Below are 16698 nucleotides of genomic sequence, written 5' to 3'. Positions count from 1 at the left end.
CACTGGCGGAGCATGACAATTTTAATTCCACACCTTTCCTGAAATGAATCAAGAACTCCCCTAGAAGTAACTGGAAGCCTCTGATATTGGTAATTTCAATATCATATGTCACAACGTGCCTTAGATTGTTCTGTAAAGTGAATGCATCTAGATGTAAAAGAATTCGTGGTCATTTCACTTTCTGGCAGTAATGGCAAACTATCTTCTTGATCAGAATGTCCCGGCTAACCGAGTTTTCTAGAAGTAATTGTTGAATGTCCTGCCTTGAAAATGTATGTGGTTTCCTTTGTGGGGTTGTCTAAAGGCCTTTATTCTTCAAAGGTCTTTTAGGTACAAGCAATGAAAGCTAGCACAGCCCGGTTTAAGCAACAGAAAGACTTTGGAGTAGCCCAGAACAGAGAAAAGGACAGACCAGCCTAGCCCTGGGGAGGACAGGGCCCAGGGCCCTCCGGGACCTGATAGCAGGGTTACATCGTCCTTCTCTCTGAGGGCTGGTGTTCATGCGACTATCTCCATCCCGGGTCTAATTCCTCATCTCAGTTCCTCCTGCTTTGCTCAGATGTCCCCCTGAGGGTCTATCAGCCCTGGGTTGGGGGCGGGGAAGAGTCACAGACCCACAGGCTGCGGCTGCTCATTGCTCCCACGTGTGGAGGTTCTTACAGAGGGTGGCCGCCTTGGAAAGCCCCTTAAGAGTTGTCTATTATACCCAACTAGGCTTTGTGTGGAGAACAAACACTTGGTTAGTTAAAATCCCAGCAGACTGTGGCTGCTTCTGAATCCCAAGGAAGTGGCAGAATTTCTCTTTGGAGAAGATGAGCTGTTTGGCTGTGAAAAAAAGATAAGCTTCAGGGAATGGCTTGGAAAGCATAGGAATGAGAGAAAGAATTGCGCTGCCTTTATCACTAAAACAAGAATTTGGAGCTTGCCAAGGAATGCACAAGAGAGGAGGAGCCCAGGTATAACAGGGAAGCTAAGAACTTCCCTGGAGTATACAGTGAGCTTGGCCAGTTGGCATGGCTGAAGGGTGCTTACAGGATGCTTATCTGATACACGTGTTTTAGTGCTGTGACATAGCCCTCCTGTCTCTCCCCAAACCTTCGTAGACATCTGCCTAGTCTTCAGTTTACTGATACTTTAGGCAGTGAAGAAAATGGTAGTTAAAGCAGTGTGAAGGATTGAGGGAAATAATCCCTTTAACATGACTAATAGATCTCACAAGGAACTCTAAGCCAGAGCCAAGCAGGAGAACGATAATGCTCCCAGCCCCTCTTCTGAGGAATTTCAACAGAGGTGGGGCGGGTGGGGAGTGGAGGGGGGTGGGGTGGGGTGGGGGAAGGGGAGTGTAGCAGCTTTTCCTCCTTGTGTTGGACAGGAGCTCAGATTACACTCATTTACATTTCAAGAGAAGCTAACTCCAGCAGAATTTGGAGATATTATCCGATGAAACAATAAGAAGGTGGTAATCTGGAGGGATTCTTAGATTGTCCTTCAAAGGATTCTTTGGAACATAAAACCATCTATAGTGTCATTTCTCTCCAAAGAAACATGGCATACCTATTGTATGTATTAGAGAGAAGGTGGGGCTCTGGTAAAACTTCAAAAGTGCACTTCTAGCAGGAAAATAGTTCGTTGCGAAGAATCTTCACTGTGTAATTCTAGGGTTGCTGTTTTAACACCCAATGCCACTTTCTGAGCAGTAGAAGGGAACAGAGGTGTGAGTTCACTGGTCCTCTGGCTATCATCCCTGTGCTGGACATGGACTCAGAGCAGAAGTCAAATAGTCCTGGAGAAGATTCAAGTTAGTAAGTGATTCTGAAAAATGTTTTGGTTCTTCAATTTTCCATTTTTCATTCTATGGAAGACATTGATTTTCCTTGGTGCCATTTTTAAAGGTGCCAAGAGAACCTTTAACAGGGTAATGACTTCCTGTTACTGATGTCTTCATTCATTCACTCATTCTTTACAAAGCACAAGTTCATTGCATATAATGCTTTATAAAAATGCTACGTATGAATGCATAAATCAGGGATATTTAAACAAGGTATTAAAAGACTGAGATAAATGCCAATGGAAGGTCATAACAGGGCACATGGAAAACAACCACATAAACTTGTCATGCCTAACATGGAGGAAGGATAAGGTGGAGAGAGAGGAGATCATTTGTCTACCCTTTATTTTTTTCTTACCACTTTCAGAAAAGGGATCCCTATTTCTTACTGCTTCCAGGCCCTTATATAACTTTTTAAAAGACACCGTTTTTGTTATAGAAATCTAATTTTCATTGCTAATTTTCATTGCTTGTACCTAAAAGACCTTTGAAGAATAAAGGCCTTCAGACAAGTCCACAAAGGAAACCACATATTATAAATTTTCAAGGAAGGACATTTAACAATTACTTTTAGAAAATTCGGTTAGCCGGTACACTCTGATCAGAAAGATAGTCGGCCGTTACTGCCAGAAAGTGAAATGACCTGGAATTCTCTTACATCTAGATGCATTCCAATTTTATTCCAGCATCGGGCTTTTGTGCACTAGCTTTAGGGCCCTGACCACCAGACATAGCATTGCCTCGCTAGAAAATTTTCTGTTTGTTTTAGTTTCAAATGAACCTTTTAAGTAGAATTTATTTCAAATTGGAATGGTTTGTATTGATGATAACATGTTAAATATAAATTTCTGCCTATTAGGATAAATTTTAAGAATAAGATTATAGAAGTATAATTGTAGCTATGAAAATAATACTGTTCAACCCCTAACTTGAAAAGCCTGCAATATCTCATTTGAATTATCTTTCTACAAGTTACTTTAATTCCTTGTGTATATTTTAGGCAGAGAAACTTAACATTTAAAAAAATTTTAAGCCCTAACCAGCTTGACTCAGCGGATAGAGCATTGGCCTGCGGACTCAAGGGTCCCAGGTTGGATTCTGGTCAAGGGCATGTACCTTGGTTGCAGGCACATCCCCAGTGGAGGGTGTGCAGGAGGCAGCTGATGGATGTTTCTTCCTCATCGATGTTTCTAACTCTCTCTCCCTCTCCCTTCCTCTCTGTAAAATAAAAAATAAAAAATCAATAAAATATATATTTAAAATATTTTTTTAAAATATGTTTTTATTGCCGAAACCGGTTTGGCTCAATGGATAGAGCATTGGCTTGGGGACTGAAGGGTCCTGGGTTCGATTCCGGTCAAGGGCATGTACCTTGGTTGTGGGCATATCCCCAGTAGGGTGTGTGCAAGAGGCAGCTGATCGATGACTCTCTCTCATCGCTATTTCCAACTCTCTATCTCTCTCCCTTCCTCTCTGTAAAAAAACAATAAAATATATTAAAAAATATCTTTTTATTGACTTTTTGGAGAGATGAAGAAAAAGGAAGAAATAGAAATATTGACGAGAGGGAAACATTAATCAGCTGCCTCCTGCATCACCCCCTACTGGGGATAGCCCCAGAAACATGGGCATGTGCACTGACTGGAAATTGAAACTCCTGGTACATGAGACGATGCTCAACCAACTGAGCCACACCAGCAGGGCAAAACTTGGCATTTTTTAGTTCAACATTGAATGTTGGTTTTTAAGGTCTACCCATTATCCAACAACAAAACAACAAACAACCTGGTTCAAAATGAGCAGGGACTTGAAATAGACATTCCTCCAAAGAAGCTATGCAAATGACCGATAAGCACATGGAGAGATTCTCAATATCACTTATCACTAGGGAAACGAACATCAAAACCACAATGAGATCCCACCTCACACCCTTTAAGATAACTACTATCACAAAAACAAAAACAAAAAACAACCAGAAAATTGCCAAGGATGTGGAGAAATGAGTGCGGATGTGAACCAGCACAACAGCAGGGGAGTAGGGGGTGGGGTGGGGAACAGTGCAACTATTTCTCACAAAAATAAAAATAGAATCACCATCTGATTGAAAAATTCTACCTCTGGTGTTTACCTAAAGGCCTGAAAGCAAGGTTTCAAAGAGATTTGTGCACCCATGTTCACAGCAGCATTATTTACAATAGCTAAAATGTGGAGACAACTCCAGTGTCTATTGATGGATAAATGGATAAGCAAAATGTGCTACATGTATAAAATGAGTTATTTTTCAGCCTTAAAAAGGAAGGAAATTCTGACATATGCTACAACATGGATGAACCTTGAGGAAAGAAGGCCATTACATTATTATCAGTGTAATAAGACAGTCACAAAAAGACAAATACTATATGATTGCATTAAAAGAAGGTAACTAGAATAGTTAAAAAAAAAAAAAAAATCACCGAGACAGAAAGTAGAATAGTGTTTTACAGGGGCTGACGGAAGTGGGAAGTTAGGTATTATGGGAAGAGTTTAAATTTTGAGAGACAAAAGGAGTTTTGGAGGTGGATGGTGGTGATGGTTGCACAACACTCTGAATGTACTTAACACCAATGAACTGTACATTTAAAAATGAATAAGATAGTACATTTTATGTTATGTATTTTACCATATTAAATATTTTTTGGGAAAAAAAAAGAAAATAAAAGCTTACCAATTATTTTTCTGAATTGGTGAACTCTTGTTTGGGAGCAATCATAAGTCTGTCACTGTGCTTCCAAATGCTGTACACCCAGAAGAGCACAGTGTCATTTCTCTGGCAAACCTGCCACATTTGCGTGACCTGGTTCTGGTCAGGTGGAAACGGGATAGACCAGGTTTAGGGTCATCTTATAGAATGAAAGAATTTTACTCTTTAAGATCCTCAAGAAATAAGAGACAGGAAAAGACTAAGGACTCTAGACTGAAGGACACTAAGAAGACAAATAAAAAGCAATGTGTCTTCAGGTAGGAACCTAGACTAGAAAGAAGAAGAGCCATTATTAAGACAGACGGCAACTGTGAGTTGCATGGTGTCTGTGAGTCAGATGGTAGTGTCTGTATCGATGTGTATTTCCTTATGGGAGTAATAGAGGAGAGTATCCATATTTGGGGAGGAGGAGAACACACTGGTTCAAAATGGGCAGAGACTTGAAATAGACATTTAATCAAGAGAGAGAAGTGGAGCAAATGTGGTCAAATTTAACAATTAGGGAATCTGTGTGAAGGACATACAAGGTCTCTTTGTTCTTATAACTTTTCTCTTGGTTGCAAACTGTTTCAAAATAAAAATCTATAATAATAAAAGTGTAATATGCTAATTAGACCGAACAGTTGAACGACCTTCCAGATGTCCTTCTGAACATGGCGGGAGCCAAGGCAGAGGCAGTTAGGGGTGATTAGGCAGGCATGCAGAATGGTTAGAGGTGATTAGAGTAAATTTTAAAATTTTACCTTAAAGAGTAAAATTCTTTAATTCTATAAGATGACCCTAAACCTGGTCTGTCCAGTTTCCACCTGACCAGAACCAGGTCACAGGCAAGCCGTTAGGAGCCAGCGGTCCAGGATTTTGAGAGGGATGTCAACTGCATGCCCGGCTGTAGTCCCCCTTTCCCACGCACAAATTTCATGCACCGGGCCTCTAGTAAATAAATAAAAGGAGAGAAAGTCTATCTCAGCTAATAAGCATCCTTTCTGCTCCTTCCTCTTTTCCTCATTGGACAATAACAGGAGAAGATGGCTGGTTCTGGACACATGGTTGCTCTGGTTCTGGTCAGTGTGGCCAGGGGAGAAGGCCATCATCAGATATGAAGATTTGTTGACATTCCCCTGCTAAAGCCTAGGAATCAGGGGGAGACACTCTGAAGAGTGTTCACTATATTTCCATAGAAAGAACTTGACATCTTTCTTTTCATCAAAACTACAAACATTTCTGTTTAAGGGCACTTACTGTTTCAGTGTTGCGCTTTCTTGCCTTTCAGATTTTATGTTCAGGCAGATCCTTCTTTGGATATCAGTTCAACTGCATACTGTGTGATCTATTTATTGTTAAGTTCCTTTTTACAAATAGGTGTACCCAACTAGTGGGAATGTTGTGATGAGTAAATAAGTAATGGAAGTAAAGTACTCAGCTCTATGCCTGGTGAAAATCAAGCTCTCAGTAAATCATAAGGCTGATGCGTTATTGTAGTTTTTATTTTCATTACATTTTCAGTCTGAGAGATTTTCCCCCACAAAATTAATTGTGTTTGAGTGGTAAACCTTTGGCACTCTTTTCAAGGAGAGAGATTTGCTTTAGAAACTGACAGCCAGTTTTTTGTTGTTGTTTTTTTTTTTTTTTTTTTTTTTTTTTTTTTTTTTTTTTAACTTTATGCTCTTAGGTCTGTAGTTAATGTTTTTCAATTTGAAGGGGTTAAATGAGGACACCCAAATATTGTTAGTGTAGAATATAGTCCACAGCTTTTTGGTTCTCTTTGCTAAAGTGCTTTATGATTTACTTTTTTTTTTTTTTTTTAGTCCCAACTCAGCCTTATGAAGTGAATGATTTTTTTAAATTTTTACTTCATAGATGGTTTTTAATTAGCTGAAGTGAATTCATACAACCTCAGGGAGGTCAGTGGTAGTGCTTAAATTCAATTTCTTCAAATCTTAGAATTCTACTTGGTCCTCTGAGCCTCGCTATTTCTCTTGATTTCTGTGTTTTTGACATAGTTATAGATGCAAGCTATTGTTCAAAAGGAAATCACAAAAAAATCTTATGACTTTTTAAAAAAATATATATTTTATTGATTTTTCACAGAGAGGAAGAGAGAGGGATAGAAAGTTAGAAACATCAATGAAAGAGAATCATAGATCAGCTGCCTCATGCACACTCCCTACTGGGGATGTGCCTGCAACTAAAATACATGCCCTTGACCAGAATCGAACCCGGGACCTTTCAGTCCGCAGGCCAATGCTCTATCCACTGAGCCAAACCGGTCCCAGCTCTTATGACTTTTTAATAAAAGAAATTAAATTAAGCAATACCTCATCAGCTCAGCATTAAATTATATTGATTTATTTTTAAGTTTTAATTTATGAATGACACTTTAAGTTTTTCCCATGTGTTCCATATTTTTTCCTCTTAAAATTCATTAAGCATCAGACCACTAAAATAATTTTAATATTTAACTTCTTCTGAACTGACTGCTTACAAAAGAGTTATGAAATCTTTTTCTATGCAAGACTTTCTGCTTTCAGGACAATGTCAAAATCGTTTCACCTTTTATTGAAGGAAATGAGAGAATTATAGAAGGAATCCTTTGGAAATGCTGCTATTACTACCTAACACAAAGAAATTTCCATCAGGTCTTACTGTTATTCTGTTTTAATTTTTTATTGTAGTAAAATATACATAACATAAAATTTACCATCTAATTTTTTAAAAGTACAGTTCAGAGCTATTAAATACATTCATAGTGTGCAAACATCATTGTCATCCATCTTCAGAACTCTCTTCATCATGCAAAACTGAAACTCTTTACAAACTAAACAATAACTCCTATTCACCTTCCCTGGAAACCACTATTTTACTTTGTCTACTCTAGGTATTTCATGTTAATGGAATCACACAATATTTGTCTTTTTGTTATTGGCTTATTTCACTTAGCATAACGTTCTTAAGATTCCATGTAGTAACATATATAATACAAGAATTCCCTTTCTTTTTAAGGCTGAGTAATATTTCCTTGTATGTATATATCACATTTTGCTTATTTACTCATCCATTGACACGTGAGTTGCTTCCACATTTTAGCTATTGTGACTAATGCTGCTATGAACATGGGTGAGCAAACTAGTGACAGGTAGTTTTTGCTTCACTCTTTTAGGATGTTTGTTTGACAGAAGCTCCCACTGGGACTAATACTTGCCATTTATGGCCTAACCAAGTAAACTGAATACATCAGCTAGGTCTCAGTAGAAAACAAATTTAACTTAAGTGATGCAAAATATTTGAATAGAGAGAACTCATACAGAAATGTGTATATTTGGGTATAATGGGTTTACGGGAACTTATTAATAAGGAATGTGAAATATTCAGACATTAGCAACAACAGGAAGCAGTTAGCTACCTGAATAGGCAAGGAGAGGAAATTGGGTTAACAGAGCCCAGTGAGTGTTGGACTTTTTTTAAAAAAGTATCCACAGATAGGGGTCATGGAAAGATGCAATCTCTGCCTAGAAGTAATCTGGGGGTAGTTATGGGGACAAAACATCTCAACCTCTTTTTTTCTTCTGCTCTCCAATTTATTGCCAGTAAATTCCATTGGTTGAGCCCAATCAGAAGTCAGCTAGCAAGAGATAGCTGTACAGGGTGATGCAACTCTGTTTTGGTGAGTCTCCTGGGGAAGCAGCAGGGCAAAGAAGGACAATGAATAAATGAGGGTGGATTCTCCCTTCGATAAGCAATTTTCAATATTAGAAGTAATAGGTAGGGATAGCTGATTTACTCTTCTCTTACAATTGAAGAAGTTCATTTAATGTTTTCTTCTCTCTGCCATGATGCAAAGGAGAGGAAGCATACATTGTTTCTGAACTTTGTTTTCCACAGCAATGGGCCTTTAGAAACCGGATCAGAATGTCGAGTGGCTGGAAATGGATCTTTTAACACTCTCTGCTAAAAGACATGGCCATTTAAAACGTACTTATATCCAACCCACTCTCCAAAAAGACTTGAAGGCTTCTCGGCATAGGCTGTGGTTACAGCTTCTATTTGTAGACAGTGTTCATATGTATGTGAATGAGGAGAAATGCTGACCGAGGAGAGAAAAGTCAGCTGAAACTAAAGGGAATCTGCTAAAGTGATGAAAAATGACCTGTATGGGTTTTTAGACACACTGCATGACCATGAGGGTAAAATTAGAGATCGAAGAAGCTTCTGTAAAGCAGATGTGATTGAATACAATTATTTTGTGATATGCAAAATTCAAAAAAGGTGGTGTATAAATGTGTATGTTTCTTGAAGAGGAGTATCATTGGAAGTTAGATTAACAATACTCTAGGCATTCCTGGTCTGCGTGGCTCAGTGGTTGAGTGTTGACCTATGAACCAGAAGGTCATGGTTTGATTCCCAGTTGGGTCACATGCCCAGGTTTCTGCTTGATCCCTGGCCCTCTCATTATTGATGTTTCTGTCTCTCGCTCCTTCTCTCTTCCTCTCTGAAATCAATAAAACTATACTGGAAAAAAAAAAAAAACCACGAAAACAATACTGATGGCAACATATAGAGTGTAACAATACCTAACAGTTTCCCATTATCTAGGAGGATAAGTGATACTCTAAAGAAACTCATAATGGAAGAATTTCTATATTCATAGAAACTTGCACTATTCCTTTTGAACTTTTTTTTTTTTTTTTTCATCTTTTAGAACCTCCATCAATATCTCATGACTTCTTCAATTATCCAGGAAGGCAGGAACAGAGTATAGGCTATTATAGGGCTGGTTTTGCACATAAGAATGAGAGAGAGATAGGTTTAGATTCTGATCCAACAAAAAGTGTCTGCCTCTAAATTCCGTGCTAAATAAGTAGATCTTGCTGCCTTTCATTGCACCTGTACTACATCTGCCCTTTCAATGTAAACATGTGGGCCTATCAAGTCTTTCCAATACAATTTTCCACGGGTGACCCCATTTCAAAGCAATGTTTATTTAGCAAAGGTAGTGTACTCTGATAAGGTTTTCTAAGTAATTCATGGATGATTTTTATCAACAAAGAATGAAATGTTGGTCTCCATGTGTAAAAAAATGAGTAGTCAATGCCTATCTTTAAATAGACAAAAATACCTTCATCAAAGGGTATACTATGTAACTAAAATTTAGAAATCAATTAGCACAATTTTCATAATGCTGTTACTTGTTGCATAAAATGACAAATAATCACAAAAGCCATTCATAATGGCAATTGTTCTACAGCTTAGAATTCTAAGCCTACTGGAGAGGGGATACTGAGAAATAAGGGCCCAGCTATATTTACATGATCAGTGAACATTTTAACAATTTGTGAATCTGTCATAAAAACTAGTATGCTGTCAAATTATTCCTGCTCACTTACAAAGTTAAAATAAAAATAAAAATTGAAATGAGAAAGAGGAAAGAAGTGCTGGGAATTAGGAAACCTAGTTAGTTGACTCTGCCACTAACAACCTGTATGACTACTTAGAACTAGATTGACTAGAAAATTTTGGTGATTCTGTGACAAGAAAGTAGAATTAAGCCCTTAACGCTTGTCTTAATCAAATGTAGGATTTTTTTTTTTTTTTTTTTTTTTTTTTACATTCTTAGATATATAAGTTAACTAGTGGTCCAGTGCATAATATTCATGCATGGGGGGTTGTGGGGGGGGGGGGAGAGGTTCCCTCAGCCTGCACCTTCTCCAATCAGACATCCCTCCCAGAATCTGGGTCTGCTGGCTCCTAACCGCTCACCTGTCTGCCTGCCTGATCACCTCTAACTGCCTCTGCCTGCCTGCCTGATTACCCCTAATTGCCCTCCCTTGCCAGCTTGATCTCACCCCCAACGGCTCTCCCCTGTTGGCCTGATCTCACCCTCAATTGCCCTCCCCTGCTGGCCTGATCTTGCCTCCAACTGCCCTCTCCTGCAAGCCTGGTTGTCCCCAACTGCACTTCCCTGCCAGCCTGATCTTGCCCCCAACTACCTCCTTTGCTAGCCTGATCTCGCCCCCAACTGCCCTCCCCTGCCAGTCTGGTTGCCCCCAATTTCCTTCCTCTGCCAACCTGATCACCCCTAATGGCCTCTGCTTTAGCATCCCCCTCCATCCCCCCCACCATGACTTTGTCTGGAAGGAAGTCAGACATCTGAAAGATGGCCGGTTGACCCAGTCTAATTGCATATTAGTATTATAGATTGATTATATAGGTTAGGATTGCTTAAATGGGAGGAAAAAGCCTTTTTTTCATCAGGAGGAGATGCTCTTGGCAGACAAAAATACATAATCCCTATATTTGGACTGGTAGCCAGTCACGTGCACTATACTGCCAAACCGGTCATTAAAAAATTGAACCGCTTTCTTACACCTTACACCAAATAGCTGTTGTCCTTAAAACCCCTCCTCAGCCCCAACCTTAGGTTCTGCCTTTGCAGTTCACCCAGATTAGGTTCTGATTCGTTGGTTTCTATGCCAGTCAGCATCAAAAGCTCCACAGCAGCCATTGGCTTCTCACACTTCACCCAGGTTTGGTTCTGATTGGTCAGTTTCTATGCCAATCAGCATCTCTGGGCCTATCAATGGGGCCTGATCTGAGAGGTGGGGCTGATTAGCAGCCCCAGTGGAGGCCCAAGGTAAAGAGAGGCATGGCTGCTGGCCAGGCTCAGAGCGAAAGAGAGAGGCAAGTGCTGATCAACAGTTGCCACGGAGGCTATGGAGGTTGCCTCTCTATGGGCCTGATCCGAAGCCCCCTCAGTAGTCAGTGCTTGGTTGGGGCACCCACAGCAGTGGCAGTCAGTGCTAGGTCACCACGGCAACCTGGCACTGACTTCCAGTTGGTCAAGTCTTCAGTCATTTTGGATGCAACAGACCCTGGTTGTTGTTTTTTTTATATATTAGGATAAGCAATTTTGAACTCTTTATCTAGCATGACTTTTAAAAATGGATTATAGGAAAAAGTCAATCCTTAAACAAGTCAAATTTTACATAAATAATTGTGCCCTTTGTCCGAATATAAATTTCTTTAGTCCTTTTAACATTTGAAATTTTTAAGAACTTCATGGTTGTTGCTTTTGGGGCTTTGATTATACTTTTTCTCTCTGTCTCCTGCTTTCACCTGGATAAATCGTACTCATTCTGAATCCCCTCTAAAACTGGATAAAAAGTAAGCATAAATGAACCCTCATAATGTGTAGGCAGTATGTCTGTGTCAGGTTAGGCTAGTTTTGTAGTAGTAATGAAATTATCCCAAATACTCAGCAGGTTTAACTCAATAAGCACTTAATTCTCACACTACACGTTCAATGCTGGTTCACAGACAGTTTCTGCTCCTTGTAACTACTCAGGGACTTGGCAAGGAATCTTTATTTAATATACATATTCACAATCTCCATGTAGTGAATCATACCCTGGCTTCAAAGTCTCGAAAGGAAGGAACATGTCACTGCTATTTGCATATCATTGTCTAAAGCAAGCCCGGGACCACTCTTTTCAATTCAGTATTTGTTTAACAGTGCTAGTGAGTACCAAATGTCATGGTGACATCCAACAACTGGCTGAAATTGTATCTCTGATCCTTGCTGGCTCTAACTTTCAGCAAATTATTTACTCTTTTGTTTACCTCAGTTTCTCATCGGTAGAATGGTGCTTATAATAGAACAATCTCATTGAGTTTTGAAAATTAAAAGTTAATACATGCAAAACACTTAAAACAGTGCTTGAGAGTACATTAAATTAATAGCAGCTATTTTATTACCTGTTTAGCTTTTGCTGAATTTTAATATAACCTTTGTTTACCTGATCATCCTTCAGGAGTGGTTCTCCTAGTTCAGTGGTCGGCAAACTATGGCTCGAGAGTCACATGCAGCTCGCAAGCCCTGGTTTGCTGCTTTGTTGACTAATGAGTTTGCCGACCACTGGATAGGCGCTTAATCACAAGGAACAACAACAGCCTGAATTATTGGAATCGAGAGTCTTGGTCAGTGGTTGGCAAATTTATTAGTCAACAGAGCGGCAAACCGCGGCTCAAGAGCTGCAGTTTGCCGACCACTGTCTAGTTAATGGGAACTTCCTTGTTGAGTGTTGTAACTTGAGAGTTTGCCAAGGAAGAACACAATTGGTATTTTATTCTCTTTGAGCTTTCAGATGCCTATACTTGCTCTTTCGGATCAGATATTCCAGAGCATTTAGCTTCCTTACATATTCAACCAACTGCAGAGTGCCTATCCACTAAAATAATTTGGTTTAGGTAGGAAACTTGAGGACATAACCAACTACTTTCTACCTGTTTATTCTCCCCCCCCCCCCCCCCCCCCCAGGACATTGGAAGGGCTTGTGAAAGAAGAAAAAGACTCCTAACACTCAGTGAGTGCTTCATTAAACACTTAATTGTTCCATATCTCTAAAAATGGGAAGTATTTTCTTCCTTCAAATGTTTTCAGTAAACTTTCATGAGCCATATATGAATTACATAGAGTTTAAATGACATGTGGGTAACAAGAACATATCAAACTTCAATACAATTTCTCTCACAATTTGATTTGGCAAGGGGAGAAAAAAAATAGGTTACTTAAAAACTGTCAGAATTGCAGCACAGGGGTGTTGACAGCTGTGGAGAAGAGTTGAATAACATGGTGCTGAAAAGGTCAATGTTTCTTGTTGATATTGGTTGGTGAAGTGGAAGGGCCTTTGGGATTGCCAGATGCCCCCTGCAGGGACACACACAGCGGCAGAAGTTTCACGGGCCAGGCTTTTTGAGACAAGGAGCAGCGCTTGTTTTTTCATGGTAGTTCTGAACTCAGAGTCATTCATGAACTCTTTTGAATCATTTTCTCCAAAAAGGCTCAAGTAAAAACTGTAAATTAATAAAACTGGGTAGTAGTAAGTTTGGCAGGAGGCATGAGAATTACTTTGTGCCTTTTAACTGAGTTTAATATTGTGTTTGGAGAGAAAATAAAAATACAAGAAAACAAGAGAAAAGACTTTTGGCCAAAAATAAAATAAAATAAATAAACACATCCCCCCCCCCCCCCATCACTAACTCCATCAGTGTGGATCACTTCCCTTTAAAATGCCTTTCTCTTTCCTAAGTCTCATGGTTTTTGAGGGTCGCTCTATATATATTGCAATTAAAATGATTGGTTATTGTCAAAGAATTTCAGAGTTTGAAGCAAAAATTAAATAATTCTCATATTAAGATGAAAGCCAGTTAGTTAATAAGGAGATATATTTTTTTTTGGCCAATAATCCTTTCTGATGGATGCTATTTCACAGAGCTTTGCATCTGAGGTGTTAAGAACATTTTGTAGGATGTATCATTTTTCCTAGTAAAATAGTCATCCACACAGTGCAATTTTCCTTAAACAGATATGGATATTTATACTTCAGGCCATCAACATTGTGATGAATAAAAAGCCATCTATATTTTCCATTAGAAAAAGACCTAGAGGTTATAAGATTGTCAATTAAATCACTCTTTAAACCTTTTCTTCAGACGTTAGTACTGTGCAGACTTAGATTAGAAAATAATTTCCATGTTGTAGGCCAGTGGCAGACCAGAGCTACTCTAAAGCATAGCTTATTGTGGTGGTAGTGGGAAGATTAACCAGAGTTGAGTCACTAGCTCTCCCTCAGGTTTTCTGCCTTTCTTGACATTCTCAGAGCCATGTAAGCTGTCTCCAGGCTGCAGGGAATTGTAACTGCTGAATTCTTAAATTGTCAGTTTTATTATACTAATAAATAGTATCATGTAATAATTATCAATCACTTATCATGTTCCTGGTACTTTTCTAATCACTTTACACATGTTGCCTTGCGGAACACATGAGGTACTTTTGTTCTTATTCTATTTTATTTTTTTGTTAATCCTTACCCAAGAATATTTTCCCATTGATTTTTTTAAAGAGAGTGGAAGAGAGAGGGAAAGACAGAGAGAAACATGGAGTGAGAGATTATTTGCCTCCTGCATGCACCCTAATCAGGCCCGGGGCTGGGGAGGAGCCTGCTACTGAGCTAAGTGCCCTTGACTGGAATTGAACCTGGGACCTTTCGGTCTGCAGGCCGATGCTCTATCCACTGAGTCAAAGGGGCTAGAGCATTTTCCTATTTTACAGATGATTTAACCTGATGAAGGCCACAAAGGGGTTTTCTGAGCTTGCCAAAATCACTGTGTGTAGATGGTGGAGCAAGTTTAAAATCCAAGTGATCTTGTTCCAGAGCTGTTGGTTTTTAGATCCTAACCCATGCTGTCAGGCTTGACCTCCTGATTCTTAGGTATGTGAATGAACTAGTAAAAAACTTACTTTGAATTCTAAAAATGTATTTATTTCCAAAACTTATTAATATGGCAACTAACTATTAATAATATATACATATATTTTTTTCACCTTTTTTCTTCTCACCTGAGAATATTTTTCCATTGCTATTTATTTATTTATTTATTTATTTATTTATTTATTTAAAATACATGTTTTTATTGATTTTTAGATAGAGGGAAGGGAGAGGGAGAGAGAGATAAAAATATTGGTGAAATACACCAATCAGCTACCTCCTACATGCCCCATCCTGGGGTTTGAGCCCATAACCTGGGCATGTGCCAGACTGGAATCTAACCTAGGACTTCTTCGTCCATGGGATGACAACCCACTGAGCAGCACCAGCTGGGCTTTCCATTGATTTTTAGAGAAAGGGGAAAAGAGGAGGAGGAGGAGGAAGAGGAGAAGGAGGTGGAGGAGGAGAAGGAGGAGGAGGAGGAGGAGGAGGAGGAGGAGGAGGAGGAGAGAACATTGATGTGAAAGAGACACATAGATTTGTTGCCTCCCACATGCACTTGAGTTGGAGCCTGCAATCAAGGCATGTGCTCTTGACTAGAATGGAAACCGAGACCCTTCATTCCCTGGGCAGATGCTTTAGCCACTGAGCCAAGCTGGCTAAAGCAATATATATATGCATACACAGACACAGACACACACACACACACACACACACACACACACACACACACACACACACACTAGAGGCCCAGTACATTGATTTCAAAGAAGTGCTTAAGCAAGAAACTTCACTGAGGGGGTGTGTCCCTCAGTCCAGCCTGCACCCTCTCCAATCTGGGACCCCCCCAGGGATGTCTAGCTGCCTGTTTAGGCCACATCCCAGTGGGATCGGGTCTAAACAGGCAGCAGAACATCCCTCTCACAACCCAGGTCTGCCGGCTCCCATTACTCACCTGCTTGCCTTCCTGATTGCCCCCTAACCACTCCCCTGTCAGCCTGATTGTCCCTAACTTCCCTCCTCTGCTGGCCTGGTCACCCCTAACTGCCCTCCCTTGCAGGCTTGATTGCCCCAAACTACCCTCCCTTGCAGTCCTGATCCCTCCCAACTGTCCTCCCCTGCTGGCCATCTTGTGACAGCCATCTTTGACCACATGGGGGCAGCCATATTGTGTGTTGGAGTGGTGGTCAATTTGCATATTACTCTTTCATTTGATAGGATAGAGCAGTGGTCAGCAAACTCATTAATCAACAGAGTGGCAAACCTCAGCTCATGAGCCACATGAGATTTGCGAGTCACAGTTTGCTGACCACTGGGATAGAAGCCTGGTACATGGGTGGGGACCAGATGGTTTGCCCTGAAGGGTGTCCTGGATCAGGATGGGGGTTCCCTTGGGGTGTGGGACAGCCTGGGTGAGGGGCCTGAGATGGCTTGCAGGTAGGCCACACCCCCCAGTGACCCAAACAGAGGCCCTGGGATCTGGAATTTATTTATCTTCTATAATTGAAACTTTGTAGCCTTGAGTGGAGACCAGGGCTACAGATCAGCCAGGAAATTTGGCTTCCTCCATCACCAGGGAAACTCAAGCCTCCTGCTCACTCCATGGCCACAGCCATTTTTGTTGGGATTTATTTATCTTCTATAATTCAAACTTTGTAGCCTTGAGCAGAGGTCTGGGCTGGCCAGGGTGTGCAGGAAGCATGGCTTCCTCCATTGCTGGGGAAACCCAAGCTTCCTGCTTGCTCTGAGGCTGCAGCCATCTTGGTTGGGTTAATTTGCATACTTGCTCCTGAATGACTGGTGGGCATGGCTTGTGGTGTAGCAGAAGTATGGTCAATTTACATATTACTTCTTTATTAGACAGGATA

Source organism: Pipistrellus hanaki, assembly GCF_964339955.1.
Source record: "Pipistrellus hanaki genome assembly, chromosome: 5".
NCBI lineage: Eukaryota > Metazoa > Chordata > Mammalia > Chiroptera > Vespertilionidae > Pipistrellus > Pipistrellus hanaki.
This window is presented reverse-complemented; position numbering follows the sequence as displayed.